Source organism: Apium graveolens, chromosome 5 (assembly GCF_009905375.1).
Source record: "Apium graveolens cultivar Ventura chromosome 5, ASM990537v1, whole genome shotgun sequence".
Lineage (NCBI taxonomy): Eukaryota > Viridiplantae > Streptophyta > Magnoliopsida > Apiales > Apiaceae > Apium > Apium graveolens.
Genome location: NC_133651.1, coordinates 188,462,128 through 188,480,519, shown reverse-complemented (window position 1 = coordinate 188,480,519; position 18,392 = coordinate 188,462,128).

The window sequence follows — 18,392 nt, the reverse complement described above, 5'->3', positions numbered from 1 at the left end:
AAGTATATTTGTCGAGCGAGAATCTTTTACTATCTGAAAGGAAGTATATTAATTTGGAACGGAATTAATCAAAACATTATTCAAAACTGAATTCCTGGTAATAATACTCATTTTGTTGTCATATCAAATTAGATATTAATATGAACTTTGATGCTCACAACATTCCATACTGAAGTCAACATCAATCATCTATATTAATACCACCTTTGATATCTAATAACAAAGTAAGTATTATCATAAACCAGAAACTGAATCAAAACCTGTTCTTCAATTTCTAACTTTTCCAATTCCTTTATCCACTCCCCAGAAATCTTAGTGATACTCACTCTTTCTTTTCTACTCAAGACATATGTCTCTAAATGGCCCTTTTCTGGTTGGTAATTAACCAAATCTCCATAGCTCATAACCAATTATGACCTGAATTCATACATTTGAAGCTTAGGATGCAGTTGCTATTTTTCAATCCTTCGTAGGCATATCTTCAGGCGTTCAACTTGGTCTTCCTTAGTCCTCAAATGGGCGAGGATGTTACCAATAAATATAATTGCACTATCCAAATATTCCTTATACGCTATGTTCATTCAATCCTCAGACTTATAACTTATGATAATCGATGCGTAACTTCATACCTCCATTCTCTTTTTCCCATGACCACTTTTGTGAATAGCACGAAACACTCTTTATTTCATTATTCTTTCATTCCACACTCCTGAAGTTTCCTTCACTCATTACTTTATCCCTACTGGGACATACGATACAGGGCTTTTGTCACCAACTTGACTCTGTGCAGTAACTGATGAGAAATTCTTACCTCATTCCCCGAGGTAACCTTGGTAAATCATTCGTTTGAACCTCCGGGACTTCACTTTAATTCTAAAGAATTCCGACATCAGATTTATTGTAACGTTCTTCTCTAACCATTCGCCATTAATACCTTTGTTTAATCTTCCCTATTTACACACATTCTTGGAACGAATTCCTATCTCCAATTATCGGTGTTTCACTCCATTCTCCTATCAGTTCTGGCACAACCGACGTTCACAACTTGCGTATATCCTGAATTATTTAGAAGATTTCTTTATCATCCTTCTGATTCCACTTCTTTTCTTCATTAGTTCTTCATTCTCGTTTTTATTATCTCTTTTAAACATAAGGAATTTCTTTTTCTTGATAATACCAATATGTTCATCATTAGATAAGTCATTTCTGAAGTTAACGCTAGAATGAAGGCTTTTATTTATAATTTTTAAATTCTTACTAACAGAATTATCAAAATTCATCGGTATTTATTCTTCTTAACCTCGCTTAAATCATTATTGATCACATATTTGGCTTTCCCCATTTGATCAACATTCCTTTTTCCTGAGTTCACATACAGATTTCGTCAGTCTCTATCTTACATCGGATACTTGGATTTGCGAGTTTCCCAGTATTTCACAGCATCTTCCATTAAATCGTAATTTGACATGGAGGTACATTCACGTCCTTCATGGGGTATTATTACATATGGTAACATTTTTTTGCTCTATCTTGGATCTTCGGTTCTTGCAAACGTTCTTTCCACTAATTTACAGTAGCTTGCATTAAATCATCATTCGATATGGGTATACATCCGAGTCCTTCCTGGAACGTTATTACAGATGATAGAATCTCTTTACTTTATCTTGAACCTTCAGTTCTTGAAAATATTCCTCTTACTAGCATGTACCAATAACTTTTTGTTCCTCTTGTTTGTCGAAAAGGGCGTATTCATCTAGATAAAATTTCGCACAGGCTTGCAGTAACATCACGCTACTTTTACTAAACCTTCAATTTCTGTTAATGCCATTACTTCCTTCAACTTGCTAACCACTTTGATTTCGGATCTGAAAATCATGTTAGAGCTTGACTCAATCTAATTGGAATCGATTTCCATTTAACTAACCATTAGTTGGTAAAGTTGATCAATTAACTCTTTTAACTGATCACTTAAAGCAAGTGCTGACTAGCTAACTGGAATCAAAGACCAATTATATAAAGTCGGTTTGGTCATAACAACTTTCTCAAGAACCGAGATCGCAATGAGTACTGACGAGAATGACAACATACTTCTTTATACTTAAATGTAGGGTAATTTCTGAAAATTTGGGCAGCACCCCATCGACTACCAGTCGGACTCAAGCCGACACCATCAATCAACCAAATTCATCCATTCACCATAATTTAAACTATACCATTTTGATCAACATATGTATTATTAACTGGCACAACATATATCTTTTTAATTGGAATTGGGCCTTAAACCAACGATGATTAATATATCCGTACTTTTCTCAGGTTATTACAAAATGTTATTAGTGAACTTAAAATTTATCTTGTTGTTTCTCAAAAGTTTATTTCGCGAGTATTTTAACTTATTTCTAAAGTCTAAGCGCTCTAATTAACGATTCATATCATTTAGACTCGTTTATAAATCCATCTTGAGGATATCTTTTAATCTTATTTCTCACCATTACTACTAGTGTATAGTTACTCTTAAGAATTATGTCACATCCTTCAGCTAATCACACCAATCCTTTATCTTGACGATACATATTCAATTTCATTAACTAATCTGTTTATCTTTTAATAACCATGCACGGTGGTCTTAATCAATATTATCATTATCATATTCTAGGGAAACTTAATTAATTTTAGATCATTATTTCTTAAAAGATTTCATAGTCGAATCACCATTCTTTCATCTCCACTTCTGTTCCCGTATCGAACTTTCGTCACTGATCCGGTTATGGGTATTAAATTCACCATAACTTATTTACTGAAGTTAGAGAATTTCACAATTTCTTGAAAAACACGTTCGAAATTTGGTTGCAATTAAGATTTCTTCTATTGTGAATCTTCACGACCAATATCTTCCCGCGACGAAGGGATGTTTCATGTATTAGTTGTCTGTCTTAGTTATTGTTTAGAATTCCCTTGATCTTTGATTGTCGTCCCAACACTCGTTCGCTTTGTTTGACTCATACAGATTTACTTCCTTATTTTATAACTAATTTCTTTATTATAGTTCACTAATTATTTATTTCACGTCCAAATCTTCTGATTTGAAGCGCATCACGTCTACGCAACCTCATATACTACTGAAGTCCTCATAACAAGAACACCCGTCTGATTTGATGTTTTTGTTGTAATGACCACGATATTGGTGAATTCGTTCTTCATTTCCCACAGATGTCCACCATTTATTGGCTTGCAATTATATATATATTCGACATGTAATTCTACCTATTACACGGGACTATTCCATTTCTTTGAAATCGTCAAAGAACATACTTTACGCAAGAGGAGAGTTTGTGAATATGGTTTTGATTGAAAAACTGGATGAGAAATAACAAGGGAAAATTCAATTAGGAGAATCTGTAAGTCAATAAATTAAAGGAGGAAGAATGAGGAAGGATTTAGATATGAATGAAATAACCATATTCATACTCAAGATGGCCAGTCTTTTGCACTATATGGCACACAACACATGATTAGGTGGCATCCCACCCGACTCTTCGTCATTTTGAGAAAGCGTTACATCATAACACTGTTTGTCTCAATCAGGAAGTAATATTTTGAGAGAAGAGAAATAATTTGAAAGGAGTACAATAAATTTCCTTTCGCTTTCGCCTCATATGATTTATCAATAGAAGAAGCTCATATGTATTCAAGAATCAAGAAGATTATATGTTATCGTATTTATAAAAGAATGACATTGTGGGTCACCATTGGTCACTGTCCACGCTTCACTTACGTATGCCTTCAGGAATCATTCGAATGAGAGATTCACAGTTCAAGTCACATCGTCACTTCAGAATGCCGTTTGGAAATGCCTTCATATTAAATACCTTTATGATTCGATCATAACTGCGTCCTTACGAAATTTATAGTCACTGCTTCCGATTTCACCGATGCCGCATAAAATAACCATCGATCATGAAACGCTTCAATTTCGTCAATAGAAATACGATTCTTCTCCAATCATCTAGAAGATTCTTCCATTTTCTTCAATCATCCTCTGTCTGTTCGAATTACGAATTTTGTTAAATTTTTATAATTTCATAAATTGGGTAAATAATATTTTAACATGTTAATTCAATCATTAATATTATTAAACAAAGTTTACATTCATCTTTCACGGAAAAACTTTAAACTTTCTTCCTGCTAGTGGGTCTACTTGGTCCTCCGAACTAACAACACTAAGTCTAGATCAATTATCCTTTTAGGTCATTTTCTGTTTATAATAGCAAGAACTTAAGTAGTACTTCGACAACCAAATCGTGAAACTCATTTTATGCAAAGATCTTCTAAAAGTTGATTAAGAAAATCTATTTCGAATTCTTATTTTAAAGTTTTGGAAATCAAATATTTGGTAGTCATTACTATATAAGTTACTTTCTATTTTTAAGATTCACTAGTGAGATATCTAATTAAAGGAATGCCCATGTACGGGTCTTTCCACTGTGGTATAATCTCTACTTCTCCTTGAATTGCGTTCGTAACTCTAACCCAATGCTGACGTCTGCCACCGTCTTTGATATTCTCATCATCATTTTAGACATTATACTTACGGTCACTAATGTAATTCGATGTTTAGTTTGCCGATATAGTCGCACCTTCATGCTAGTCTTCCCCATACCTGATAAGGTAGATATCATTCCTTGCGCAACGCCCGATAAGTGATAAGAATCTTCTTGCAACGGTGGTGCCTTCAAAACGTGCAACGTTGGTTCTTCATCAGCTTCCATCAACTGGTTTCCTCCGGCACGGAACTCGTCCTAATACCTAATTTTAAGTTAAATCGCACTAATATTCACCTAGCTTCCCTTACACAAGTTCTCACAAGAATCAATCGCATTTTCTTCAAAACCACATGAAAAGTAGGGTAACATACCCAGTCTCCATCGATATGTCAATTCCTCATTACTGTAGGATCGGAGAACTCAATATACCTATAGCGTTGCGATATTTGCCTTACACTTCCCTCAACAATCCTGACTTACCAATTCTGTATCGGACCTGCTAATCCTCAATCGCACTCAATTCGAACTTAAAATGAGTATGCCTAGGGTCTTTCCTATCTCATATGGCGTATCACTCTTATCTTACCCTCACCTATTCTTATTTAAGTGACCAATAACCTGTAGCTCTGATGCCGACTTGTAACAACCCAAATCCGGGGTCAAGATTTGGTGTCACTAAACAATCTTTACATAAAATAGAAGAATATTCAATTAACCCCTTGAATCCGGATCATTTACAGTTTATGGTATGAAACAAGAATCTAACCTTCTACAATTCACAACTACAATACGAGTGTAAATACCCTTATTCTAACGTCCTTGTCATATTTTTCTAACATCTTCATCCTCTCGCAACAGAGATCTCTCTAGCTTCTGCTGTCTAACGAAAGCTATTCACTTTTATCTTTATTTGCTTCTGAAAAAAATAAGAATTTACAAAGCAAGAGTGAGTCAAAAATGCCTAGCAAGTATATAATTTTGAGTTTCAAGCATTAGTTTCAAAGGAAAATTTCCGGACAGGAGCTTTAAATAATTTTATATAATTCTATTTATTTGAAGGAGTTGAGCGAATAAACGTTGGCTGTTACCAGCCTTGAATTATAAATCCAAAAGTGACAAGCGATTCCCAGATTCATCTCCTGAATCAGGGTTTTGTCCGGATTTTGGAATCGTAACACTTTTCGAGAGAGAATGTCGTTAATGGTGATCAAGAATAAATTAGACTGGATATTAGTTCGCACCTATATCCTACTGATCAGCCAGGATACAGTGCAGATCTATATCTCACTATATAGATCCAGTCGGGTTCCCAGGCTCTACGGCCCATCTCAAGGATACGGTAATGTCCCGGTCCTTAAAATCCAGTTCACTACTGGCCCTCACAATAACCATCCAGTCCGTAGAGTATTTTGATGTCAAATCATTTTGATTTCAAAACATCCCAATTCAGGATTCACAAATAACCCGAAAGAATGGGTATTTGCTCAAGAGAGCAATCGATAATATAGGAACAATAATGAATGGAACTTGCATAATTAAGAGTAATTGCAGCGAAATATAAAACTGTTAACTATTCTGAACTTAGAATAGGAATGAAGAGATATTTGCTGTATTTTACGAGAAAAGTAAAGAATACTTGCCTCAATAAGCTTTAATCGCTATTACTAGTTGACTTTAGTTCGACTTGAACGTTCGGCTTTATCGTCAAACTACTATCCCATTTTGGATACGATCCCAACACTCAGGCCCTTCGATTGGAACTTCGTTGATCTCGATGTCTAATCACTAGATCATTCCTAGTCCGATGTCGATACTCGGGTTTTCCGTCTAGGACCTACAGGGTTGAAATACCCTAATTCAGATAATCGCTTAACCTTAACATCAAATTGCTATCACTTCCACCCATACGATTTCATATCCCGTCTCGTATTTATAGGTATTATTGAAATACAAATAGAAATTATGCCTTGCACCTTCAAAACTCGGTTCGATATTTATTTTCGGAAAATACGTATACTCGTCATTTAAAAAAAAAGGGTAATCGATTATTTATAAATTATCTTGTCTCAGCCGCAATTAAGTTCATAATATATAATTAGATATTGTTAATCGACGTCTTCGATAATTATAGGTTACGTTCCCGTATTTTCGGAATTAATTTCCCGAAAATCGGGCAGCGTTTCCTTTGTTTATCGGCCTACCCGTCGAAACAATTCGACGTCAACAATTCAACAATTACTCCAATTTCACAATCAACAATCCCAATTCCATAATTCCAATCACCGACACAAATTCAATTATTAATTATTATTATTCATATTTTTATGTTTTTATTCTTAGGACTCAGATTATATCATCACAGTTCACAGTTGACTCGCCGAAGCTCATCATCGACGGCGATAAAATTCGTCAGTGCCTGTTAAATTCGGGTTTCCATATGAATTCCACCGATTTACAATTGCTAATTTTTCCCGCATGATTTTTTTTTATTTCACAAATCGCAATCAATAAATTTCCTCATAAAATTAATAAAATATATTAGTAAAATAAAGAAAATTCCACAACAGTTAAACTCGGACAATAACAACAGCCTAAACAAGCATAACGCAGACACACGCGCTGATGCGCGCGGCTTACGCACACCAGACAGAGCCGGCTGCCACGCCGGAAAAACGCGGCGACAACCGGAGTAAAACAGGGTACAAGAAGTCAAGGTAAAAACAAGGACATCGAATACACACCACATCACATACATATATACTCACGTATATATATACAAGCATGGAATAATTTGAAGGAAGAACAGGATACCAATTCGGGTTATAACCGAGCAGCAAGCCGGAAGAGCCAACCACCCGCGGCGGTAAGAAGAAGGGGAAGAAACCGAAAAATTAAAAGAAAGAAAAGAGAGGAAAATCGAGTGGAGAGAGATTGATGTACAAGAGAGAGAACAGGGGAGAGAGATCGGGAAAGATGAACAAAAAGGGGCAAATAAAATGGGTCGGTTTGCTGGGTTATAAGAAGGAATGGAGGTAGGGCTTTATCGTCCTTTGCCTCCTCTGAATTTTCTTTCCGGAGTTTTAATAATAGTGCAGTTACGTTGGTAAATTGTATAATAATTAGGAAATATAAAATTTAACTACAAAATAATTTTTAAAATAAAGTTCATAAAAATATCCATCTCCTAATATTTTTAAAATAATTTCCGAATATATGGTTTATTTTCTACGAATTTTTACAAGAAAGCACACAAAATAGAAATAATTCTTGTTAAAATCATTTTAAAATACTCAGACATCCCAATAAATCCAACTACTATTTTTACCAAGCCCTTAGAGTTATTGTAGAGATAATAAAATAAGTTTCAAAATTTTAACATGCCTTGGTAGCTTTATAAAATTATTTAAAACTTAAATAATCCTTACTTATTACTTGATAAATTATTTATAGAAGAGTAATTGATAAAATATTGATTTCTAAATTTTATAAACTCCTAAAAATAATAAATAAAATTATAAAGCAACAAAAATAAATTTTGAAATAATTTTAGCATTTATGAGAATAAATATTCAATAAAATCATTTTAAAACCACAAAATGTCGTATAGCTCAATAATCAATTATAGAAATAAGGTTCGTATCCAACAATTACCCAAAATTTATAATAAAGTAACACACAACTAACAGACTCATCACATATTTTATTTGTTTAATAATTTGATATTTACATTTACATATCGGATCCGAAAATAGGTTACTTAGCCGCTAAGTAATTATATAACGATACGACTTTAATACCAAACTTGGGTAATTATCAAAACAGAGCTTCCTCTAAAATACTTTATACGATAATAAGGTGATAATATCTCGCCTTTTGAAAATATGGATTTTATCGATCTATAAAATGATTTACGTATCGAAAATTTCACGCCGGGACTCGTACATGTCAAACTGTACCCCGGATCGAGAAGGTCAAAACACGAAAAGTGTTCAGAATTATCAGATTAGGTTAGGAAGGAGTTTTCGGAAAAGTTTCGGGTTGTAAAAATGCAAAAATTGTTGAAGTGGAACGATTTCTATGTCTAAAAAGTAATTTTATAATTATGTAAAAATAATCATTATTAATTCTATAATTCCTTATAAAATCACATAACAATCCAAAAATTCCCAGAAAAATACCAAAATTATCTATATTTTATTCTGGATAATTAAAAATTATAATATCCAAATTTTATCAAACATAACCACCCAATTATTATTATCAATCATCAAATAATTCACCAAAAATTCACACAATAATCACGTAATAATTATTTATTGATAAAATAATTACATAATATTTCTCGGACGTTACACTAGTAGCTGGTCGTGAAGTGAATCTTCTTAGTGTTAGTGAATTTGCAGACAAAGGCTTTGAAGTTTTATTCAACAAAGAAGAATGCACTTTTATCAGCAAGAAAACTGGTGAAGTTGCTTTGAAAGGCACAAGAAAAGGATGCTTATTTGTTGTAGACTTGGACTCAGCAAATAAGGATGGAATTTGTTGCTTCTACGCCAAGACATTAGAAGAAAAAAGCAAGCTATGGCGATAAAGGCAATGTCTCACTTGGAGTTAGTAAGAGACATGTCTAATCTGGAGTTTGCTCAAGTTGAAGTTTACGAAGCTTTTCAGAAAGGAAAAATTGAAAGATCAAGTCACAAGTCAAATCCTGTGAATTCTATAAGTGCACCATTGCAACTTATTCACAGGGACTTGTTTGGGCCAGTAAATGTCTTATCAATTTCAAAGAACAAATATGCACTTGTGATGGTGGATGATTTCCCAAGATATACTTGGGTAGAGTTTATGCACTCTAAAGATGAGACTCCACGCATCATAATTGAGCACATAAAGAAGATAGAAAAATAAGCTAAAGATCAAAACTGTGTAAAGAGATTGAGAAGTGATAATGGAACAGAATTCAGAAATACAATATTGAGTGAATTATGCCAAAACAAAGGCATTGTTCAAGAGTTCTTTGCTGCTTGAACACCTCAACAAAATGGGATAGTTGAAATAAAGAATTGAACATTGGTAGAGGCTGCTAGAACAATGCTGCAAGATGCCAAGTTGCCAACAAGTTTTTGGGAAGAAGCTGTTAACACTGCATGCTACACTCAAAACAAATATCTCATTAACAAGGGCCATGGCAAATCACCTTACTCAATCATGTCCAAGAGAAAGCCTACTGTAAAGCATCTTCATGTGTTTGGAAGCAAGTGTTATATTTTAAAAGACAACTCTGAATATGTGTGAAAATTTAACTCAAAGGTTTTTGAAGCAATTTATCTGGGATATTCATTGGAGAGAACTGCCTACAAGGTCTATGTGATTGATCAAAAGAAGATTATGGAAAGCACATATGTGACTTTTGATGATGACAAGTGTCCAGGCTTGGAATGCCTTGATGAAAATGAAGCTGAAGCCCTTGCATTTGAAAACCTCAATATTGATAGTGATTCCGATGGTGAAGATGAAGTCAATGCACAACAGATGTTGAATGAAGAGACTACTGAACAGGAAAATCATGGGAATGGAAGCTCATCTCAGACACCTGAATTTGATAGCACAAACTCAGGGGGAGAAAGAGAAGAAGGATCTACAAGTTATACAAATGATGAAGGCACAAGTCAACAAACTCACACAAGGAAGTGGGATAGAAGTCACACTAGAGAATCAATTATTGGTGATCCTACTGCTGGTGTGAAAACTAGAAGTGCAACTGCTAATGAGTGCCTACATGCAAGCTTTCTGTCTCAAGTAGAGCCCAAGAAAACTGAAGAAGCTTTAATGGATCCTGATTGGATATCTGCAATACAAGAGGAGCATAATCAGTTTGAAAGGAACAAAGTTTGGGAGCTAGTTCCTGTACCAAAGAATAAGAGTGTAATTGGAACAAAATGGGTGTTCAGGAACAAGATGGATGAAAATGGTATAGTTACCAGAAACAAAGCAAGGTTGGTTGCAAAAGGCTACTCACGGGAAGGAGGATTTGATTATGATGAAACTTTTGCTCCAATTGCAAGACTTGAAGCAATAAGAATTTTGTTAGCATTTGCTGCACATTCAAATTTCAAAGTGTATCAAATGGATGTTAAGAGTGCCTTCCTAAATGGTGAGTTAGAAGAAGAGGTGTATGTGCAACAGCCACCTGGCTTTGAAGATCCAGAATTTCCAAATTTTGTGTACAAGTTACTGAAGGCTCTATATGGACTAAAGAAGGCACCTAGAGCTTGGTATGATATATTGTCAGATTTCCTACTTAAACATGGTTTTACTAAAGGTACCATAGACAAGACTCTCTTCTACAAAATTCATGGTGATGATATGATCCTAGTTCAGATCTATATGGATGACATTATCTTTGGTTCTACAAATGAGAAGCTTTTCCAGAGATTTTCTAAGCTTATGCAGAGTGAATATGAAATGAGAATGATGGGGGAATTAAGTTACTTTCTTGGACTTCAAGTTAGTCAAAGAAGTGATGGGATCTTCATCAGCCAAACTAAGTATGTCAAGGATTTATTGAAAAAGTTTGGTATGGTTGATTGTTCATCTGCTTCTACATCTATGTCTACGGCAACAAAGTTGGATGAAGATAGAAAATGCAAGAGTGTAGATATTTCAAGCTATAGAGGAGTGATTGGATCATTGATTTACTTAACTGCAAGTAGACCAGACATCATGTTTGCAATATGTCTATGTGCAAGATTTCAATCCAATCCAAAAGAATCATAATTCATGGCTGTAAAGAGGATTTTCAAATACTTGAAGGGGACTCCAAACTTGGGATTGTGGTATCCTAAGGGAACTGGTTTTGAAGCTATTTGTTACACAAATGCAGATTTTGCTGGATGCAGGGTTGATAAAAAGAGCACTGGTGGAAGTTGTCAGTTTCTTAGACAAAGACTTGTATCCTGGTATAGCAAAAAACAACAATATGTATCAACTTTTACAGTAGAAGCTGGATACATAGCTGTAGAAAGTTGTTGTGCTCAAATGCTTTGGATTAAAAATCAGCTAATGGACTATGGCCTAGTGTTACACAAAATTCCAATTATGTGTGATAATATTAGTGCTATATCTATAGTGGTTAATCCAGTTAATCATTCTGGAGCAAAGCACATTGATGTAAGGTATCATTTTATTAGAGAACATGCTACAAATGGTACAATTGAGCTCATTTTTGTTCCAACAGAAAAATAATTAGATGACATTTTTACTAAACCTTTGGATGAAGCAACTTTCACTAGACTTGTAGGTGAAATTGGAATGCTTAATTCTTCATCCTAAGGCAAGAACTCAACTAATGTTTTGCAGCAGATTAATTTCTAGTATATCAAAATTAATTTGATTTAATTGGAAATCAACTGAAATATGAATTATAAATATTTCAGAAATCTCTGCATATTTATTTTTCAAAAACAAAAATTTAACTTGGAATTATTCAAATTCTAAGTAAACTGCTAAGTTGTTAATTTACATCTTTAATATGTAAAATTATCACAAGGCGAACTTAAACTGATCAAAAGTATATAGAGAACTGAGTTCTCGATAAGTCTAACTGACTTATCGACAAGTCATTTTAAGACTTCTCGAGTGAGTTCTCGATAAGTCAATTTACTGACTTCTCGTTTGACTTCTCGATAAGCATTATTATGACTTATCAATAAGTCATTGTAGAGTTCTCTAGTAGTGTTAACTTACAGAGTTCTCTACAAGTATCTTTTTAGACTTATAGTTAACTCAGAACTAAAATAATTTAATTCAATAAATTATTTTGGTAAAACACTTTTGGCAAATTTATTCTGATTTTATTTTGATTTATTTAGATAAAAATTGGAATCAAATTCAATCCATTTCTGGACAAACTAGGTATTAAATTGACATCTCAATAAGGTAATTTTTTAGTTCTCTAAAAGAGTAATTTAAAATGACTTCTCGATATGTAGTTCTTTTTCAAATTGACTTCTCGATTTGTATAACCCAAACATCTATTTTTGACTTCTCGATAAGTCATTTGCTTTTACTGTAAATACCTAGACATCTCGATACATATACATACTTACACATTCGAGATCTCAAGTGACCTAGCTTTTCTATCCCATACCGATTTATCTCTCATTTTCACTCCTTTCTCACTAATTTTTCTTACACATTCACTCTCACTAAACAACAATGACACTCAATATTGTTAGAGCTACTATCCTATAGAAAGGAACAAACTACCTAGCTTTTACTGATGCTAACCAAGCCCCTGATAGTATCAAGGGGTTTGTAAAATTCTTATCTGAATCCTACCTTGCAGGAGCTTTAACCGCTAACCCAGTCTTGTACCTGGATGTTCTGCATGAGTTTTGGACAACAGCTGTGGTAAGGACTGTTATGAATGACAACAATGTATCTCTGGTGATAACTTGCTCAGTTGGAGGCCAACAGATTGTGTTCAATGAGCAAGATGTGAATATAGCTTTGGGTCTTCCTACTACAAACCTAGTGGAGGTGCCAACCCAGGATGAACTGATTGAGTTTATAAACTTCATCAACTATGGTGGAAGAATCAACTTGACAAGCTTGAACAAGACAAACTTAAGGAAATAATGGTACTTTGTGTTTGATTCTGTAGTGAGGGCCTTCACATGCAGGAAGACAGGGTATGACAATATTTCAAGTGTGGTGCAAAAGTTGTTGTACTCAATAGCCCACAACATACACTTGAATGTTGGTCTATTGATCCTGGAAGAACTTGCAACCAGGATGACCATGCCCATATATGTTAGAGGTAAGGAAATCTTCTTTCTTAGATTCATTATGTCTACTTTAAATCATAAAGTAATAGACATACATTTGTTGAATGGTATAGACAACACTAAAATAGGCAATTATAAGTAAGTGTCCAAAATAATATTTGATTCACTTACTACAAAGAACAAGGTAAATGTGAGTCAGAAAATCACTCCATTCATGAGGGAGAGGTTTAGGACTTACCCTTACCCAATGCCTGACATGAGATCAAATGCACAGTCTAGCACAACTATGGTCCCTGAACCTGTGGAAGTACAAACACAAAAATACCCACAGGGACCTTCCCAAGCGGAAACCACTTCTTCAAACCAACTAGCAGCTAGGAAACCAACCACCTCATCTTCTCAAAAGGATGAGGTGAGTAAAAAGAAGAGAAAGGACATAACCTTGATAGTTATGAATGAGAGTGGTGAGGAACAAATAGAAGCTGAGTCACCATTGGTCAAGAAAACAAAGAAGAGTAAGAAATCTGAGCTGACCACTCAAGCCACCTATGTATCCTCCCAAAAGGATGCAGTTGTAACAATGGGGACAAAACAGACTCTAGATACATTCTCTCAATAGGATGTGTCTATTGAAAAGAGCATTCACCCCAATGCATCCTGTACTGATTCTGCACAGCCTGCACCTGAAGAAATTTAAGTATATGGTAGGATAAATAAGGATGGCACACACAGTGAGAGCACATCTATTGAAGCTCCCTCATCTATTCAGGGGGGCTGCCAATACTCACTTCTGAACCACAACTTCTAATCTCTCAAATTTCTTTTTCCCATACAACACTTGAATCTATTTCTCAAGTGCAAGCTAAATCAAGTGACTTGGTTCAAGAAACCTTGCTCACCACCCAGACACTACAATCAGATGGTGAGAGGCTACTAGCTGGGGTGGACTTGATGACACCATCAAAATCATGGGGGATTCATCAGTTTTTATTGAAGACCCTATGGATGTCACACATGCACCTTCATGTGCAAATCAGCCTTCACAGGCTGTTAGGTTTGAGGGTAGTACTCCTGAGGGGGAGCTATCTAAATCCTCTCCAATTCAATTGGAGGTTCCTTATGTAGGAACAACTCCGATCAAAACCCTAGCAGAAATTGTTTTAGCAGTTGAAGCTAGGAGTACAATTGCCAATGATCCTGCTATTGGGGAGGCAAGTTTATCACATTCATGTGACAGTTCTTTGCAAGAAGCACAAGGGTTTGAGACTGATGCACGTGACAGTAACCCAGTCAAAACCCCTCATGTGGCGCCCTTCAAACCCAGGTCAGAAGTTTGGGGTCCACACACACACACACCTTATTTATAACCTGCTTATAACAATAATAAAGATAATAATAATATGCAGTGACCCTACTTACCAACTACCACGGACCGCAATAGGTTAAAGTATGCACACAAGCCACACACACACACTTATATTACAAATGCCCAAATCCCAACTATTCAAACTTACAACTGAATATTAAACATTATTATAAACTTCATAAACTTAAACTATTCCAAAAGCTGTCAGCTAGCTTAACTCGATCAACCTGGACCCTAGCTCTCGCACTGGATTGGGGATCCTCGCTACCGACAGGTTCCTTCTTAACTGGAAAAGAACATAAACAACATCGCACAAATGAGCTAACTAGCTCAGCAAGTCACATTGACAAGACTGAGAATAATGATCATCAAGTGAAAAGAGTTAAGGTATCAAGTGAACAATGATTAATGATTTAGAATTGGATATTATATTTTTATTCTAAAAATGAAGGTTAGGCTACTGATCAGTCACGCATAAACCCCGAGCAAGGCACACAGCTCTGCTCTAATTACTGGATCCAAGGCACACATTGGCCTAACTTGACCACCAATCTGGTCTGACCACGAATCTGGTCCACAATTATATATAATAATCCAATTCTAACATAATAACAGAATAAACAACGCAAGGCAATAAATAAAATCATAAGCAACATTGGATGTTCAACAATAAGATGGTTCCAATCTTCAAAAATGAAATATGGCCATCAAATGGTGAAAGAAATGGATAACCAAAGAATCAAAGTTTCAAGGTTATAAGAATTTGGTCTTTCAAAGCGTAAGGTACAATGGTTTGAATATGTAATCAATCTGATTCAGTGTTTGGTATTTAGTTTGCATGTATTTGTGGAGTAGTATCGTATATCTGTGGTTTGTATTCGGGTATTCATCAATCAATGGTCAGAAAGAATAAGGTTTACGGTTTAAAGATCAATAACTGGAATCAAGGTTTAGGGTTCAGTGCTTCAAAACACTTTCAATATAAAACAGAACTATCAATAATCTACAATATATCTCTTGAAAGTTCAGAACACTTGCCTGGTACTAGCTTGCTACACTTCACCAATTTCCAATCACAATCTCCTACTCCTCGACTATCTGTTTCCCTTTCCTATGCCTTGCCTCTTCTGCTCACATAACATAAGTATCTATCAATACTCAACTCATACGATTCCATTTGGTATACACTTCTATATACCCTTCGTTTTACCCAAATCCGACTAACGGATTGAAAGTTACGCTAAAAACAAGTAAACACTGAACATATAGACCGACAGTCAAACAAACAAGTCACATATAGCACATAGCAAGTCAAACAACCAATGAAATTTCATTTATAAAGAAGTCTCGGGTCATAAACAGTCTTTCGGGTATTTAATATGATTTTTAAAATATTTTTTGGAGTCAAAACGGGTCGTTGGGTAAAGTTTAAAGCAATAAACAAGGTTCGGTTGGCCAAATCTGGCTTCAAAATAATTTTATAATAATTATCGAGCCTTGAAAATAATTTAAAATAATATTTTAAATTTCAGAATTTTTAAATCATTTATAAATAATTAAATCTAATTAAATAATTAATTAAAATCAATTAATAATTAATTAAATCAATTAATCAATTAATTTTTGAATTAATTGACCAATTAATTAATTAATTATTAACTAATTAATTCAGATTTATTTTTGAGTTAAAAATAACTTTTTTGGAATTAAAATAATATTTTTTGGAATTTTCAGTAATTAAAAATGAATTTTTATAATTAAAATAAATAGGAAATATGATTTTTAAATATTTTATAAGCATGAATCCTATTTCTGCCACTTCTAGAAACTACAGGGACTAAACTTCATCGTTCTTAAAAGTATGGGTACTAAACTGTAATTTTCACAGGGTTCACCGGAAAACACCCATGTCTCGGCGGAGAAGACGATCCAGGGATGCTCAGGCCACCACCACCTCCAGATCACATCTACACAACACCAGGAACACAACCTTACCATCAATTTATTCTAATAATCCCTGAGTTGGCCGGAAATTGGCCGAGAAGTTCGCCTGTTACCGGCGAGCTCGACGTAAACTTCAAATGACAACTCCCTCCTCTACAGACCTCGTCGATTTGCAAGACTTATACGAATCGATTGTAAATTTCATAAGGAACACAACCCACCCCTCTAGAACATCTATCTACCCCGAAATAAGAAACCGCCAAATTCAATCAAGAACATTCAAACGAATTATAAACCCTAATTTCAAAATTCAAAAATCAAACTCAATTTTGAACATGTTATTGAACTCCAAATCAGTCATATGACATATCAAAATCATCAGGAAAACAAGCTCTACAACATGCAAGCATCAAATCATTCAAACAATCATCCGTACAAAAATTCATATTTTTAATAAAAATAATTCAAAAATAAATAAAAATATATAAAATCAACCTTTGATTCTGCAGTAAAACGAGTTCTGGAATCTGATGGTACTCCTCAAACCCTTCGATTTGGTTACTCGAGCTTTCCAAACAAAGATCGATAACACCTTCAAAAGCTGGTTTAATTTTCAGAAGATTTTATGAATATATGAATTTTCTTTGTAAAATTCTATAATTACTGTTAGCAAATTATTTTCGGTACGAAATAAAATACGGTAAAGGCTATTTATAATTACGGAAAATTAGTATCCCGTTGGATCATTCCGGATATAAAATAGTACGTTTATTTATAAAAATAGATCCAATCGGTACCTGTTTTCGGGATAATAATCCAAATCAGTACAATTTGTACCGCGGTCTTGGTCTCAGCGCCTGGTTACACGTATTACGAGGTGATAATTATAATAGTTTAATAAAAAGATCTCGTTTATCAAAAATACAAGCTTTATTGATATACCGAAACGAATTTTGTATCGAAAATATTACGCCGAGACCCGCACAGGACAAACCGTATGCCGGATCGAAAAAGTCGAAACATGGGAAATGCTCGAAATTTTGCAATTAGGTTAAGAAGGAGTTTTCGAAAGAGTTTCGGGTTATAAAAATGTAAGAACGGGTGAAGTCGGCTGGTTCCCGATTATATAAAATAGTTTATAATTACTCGGAAAAAGAATTTATAAATCCATAAATTTCCTATAAAATGATAAATCAACGTAAAAATAAATATCAACATAAAAATAAATAGGAAGATACGACAATTATCTATATTTTATTTTGGACATATAAAAATTAAAACACTCAATTTATATTATTTTTAAACATCCAAACACATAACCACTTAACAAATAATTCACAGAATAAATACTGAACATGCATCATATTTATTTATTAGCAAAAATAATTACACGATATATCCCAGATATTACATCCTTCCTCCCTTAAAAGGATTTTGTCCTCAGAATCTCCTAAGAAAACAAACGAGGGTACTTTTCTCTCATTTCACTTTCTAACTCCCAGGTTGACTTTTCAACCTTTGGGTTTCTCCACGGTACTCTGACTAACTTTACCACTTTATTTCTTAACACTTTCTCTCTTTCTTCTACAATCTCTATCGGACTCTCTACATACGACAAATCTGCTTGAAGCTCTATTGGCTCGTATTCGATTACAAGCCTGGAGTCTGGATTATACTTCTTAAGCATCGATACGTGAAAAAATTGTGAATGTGCTCCATGTGTGGATGTAACGCCAACTCGTAAGCTAC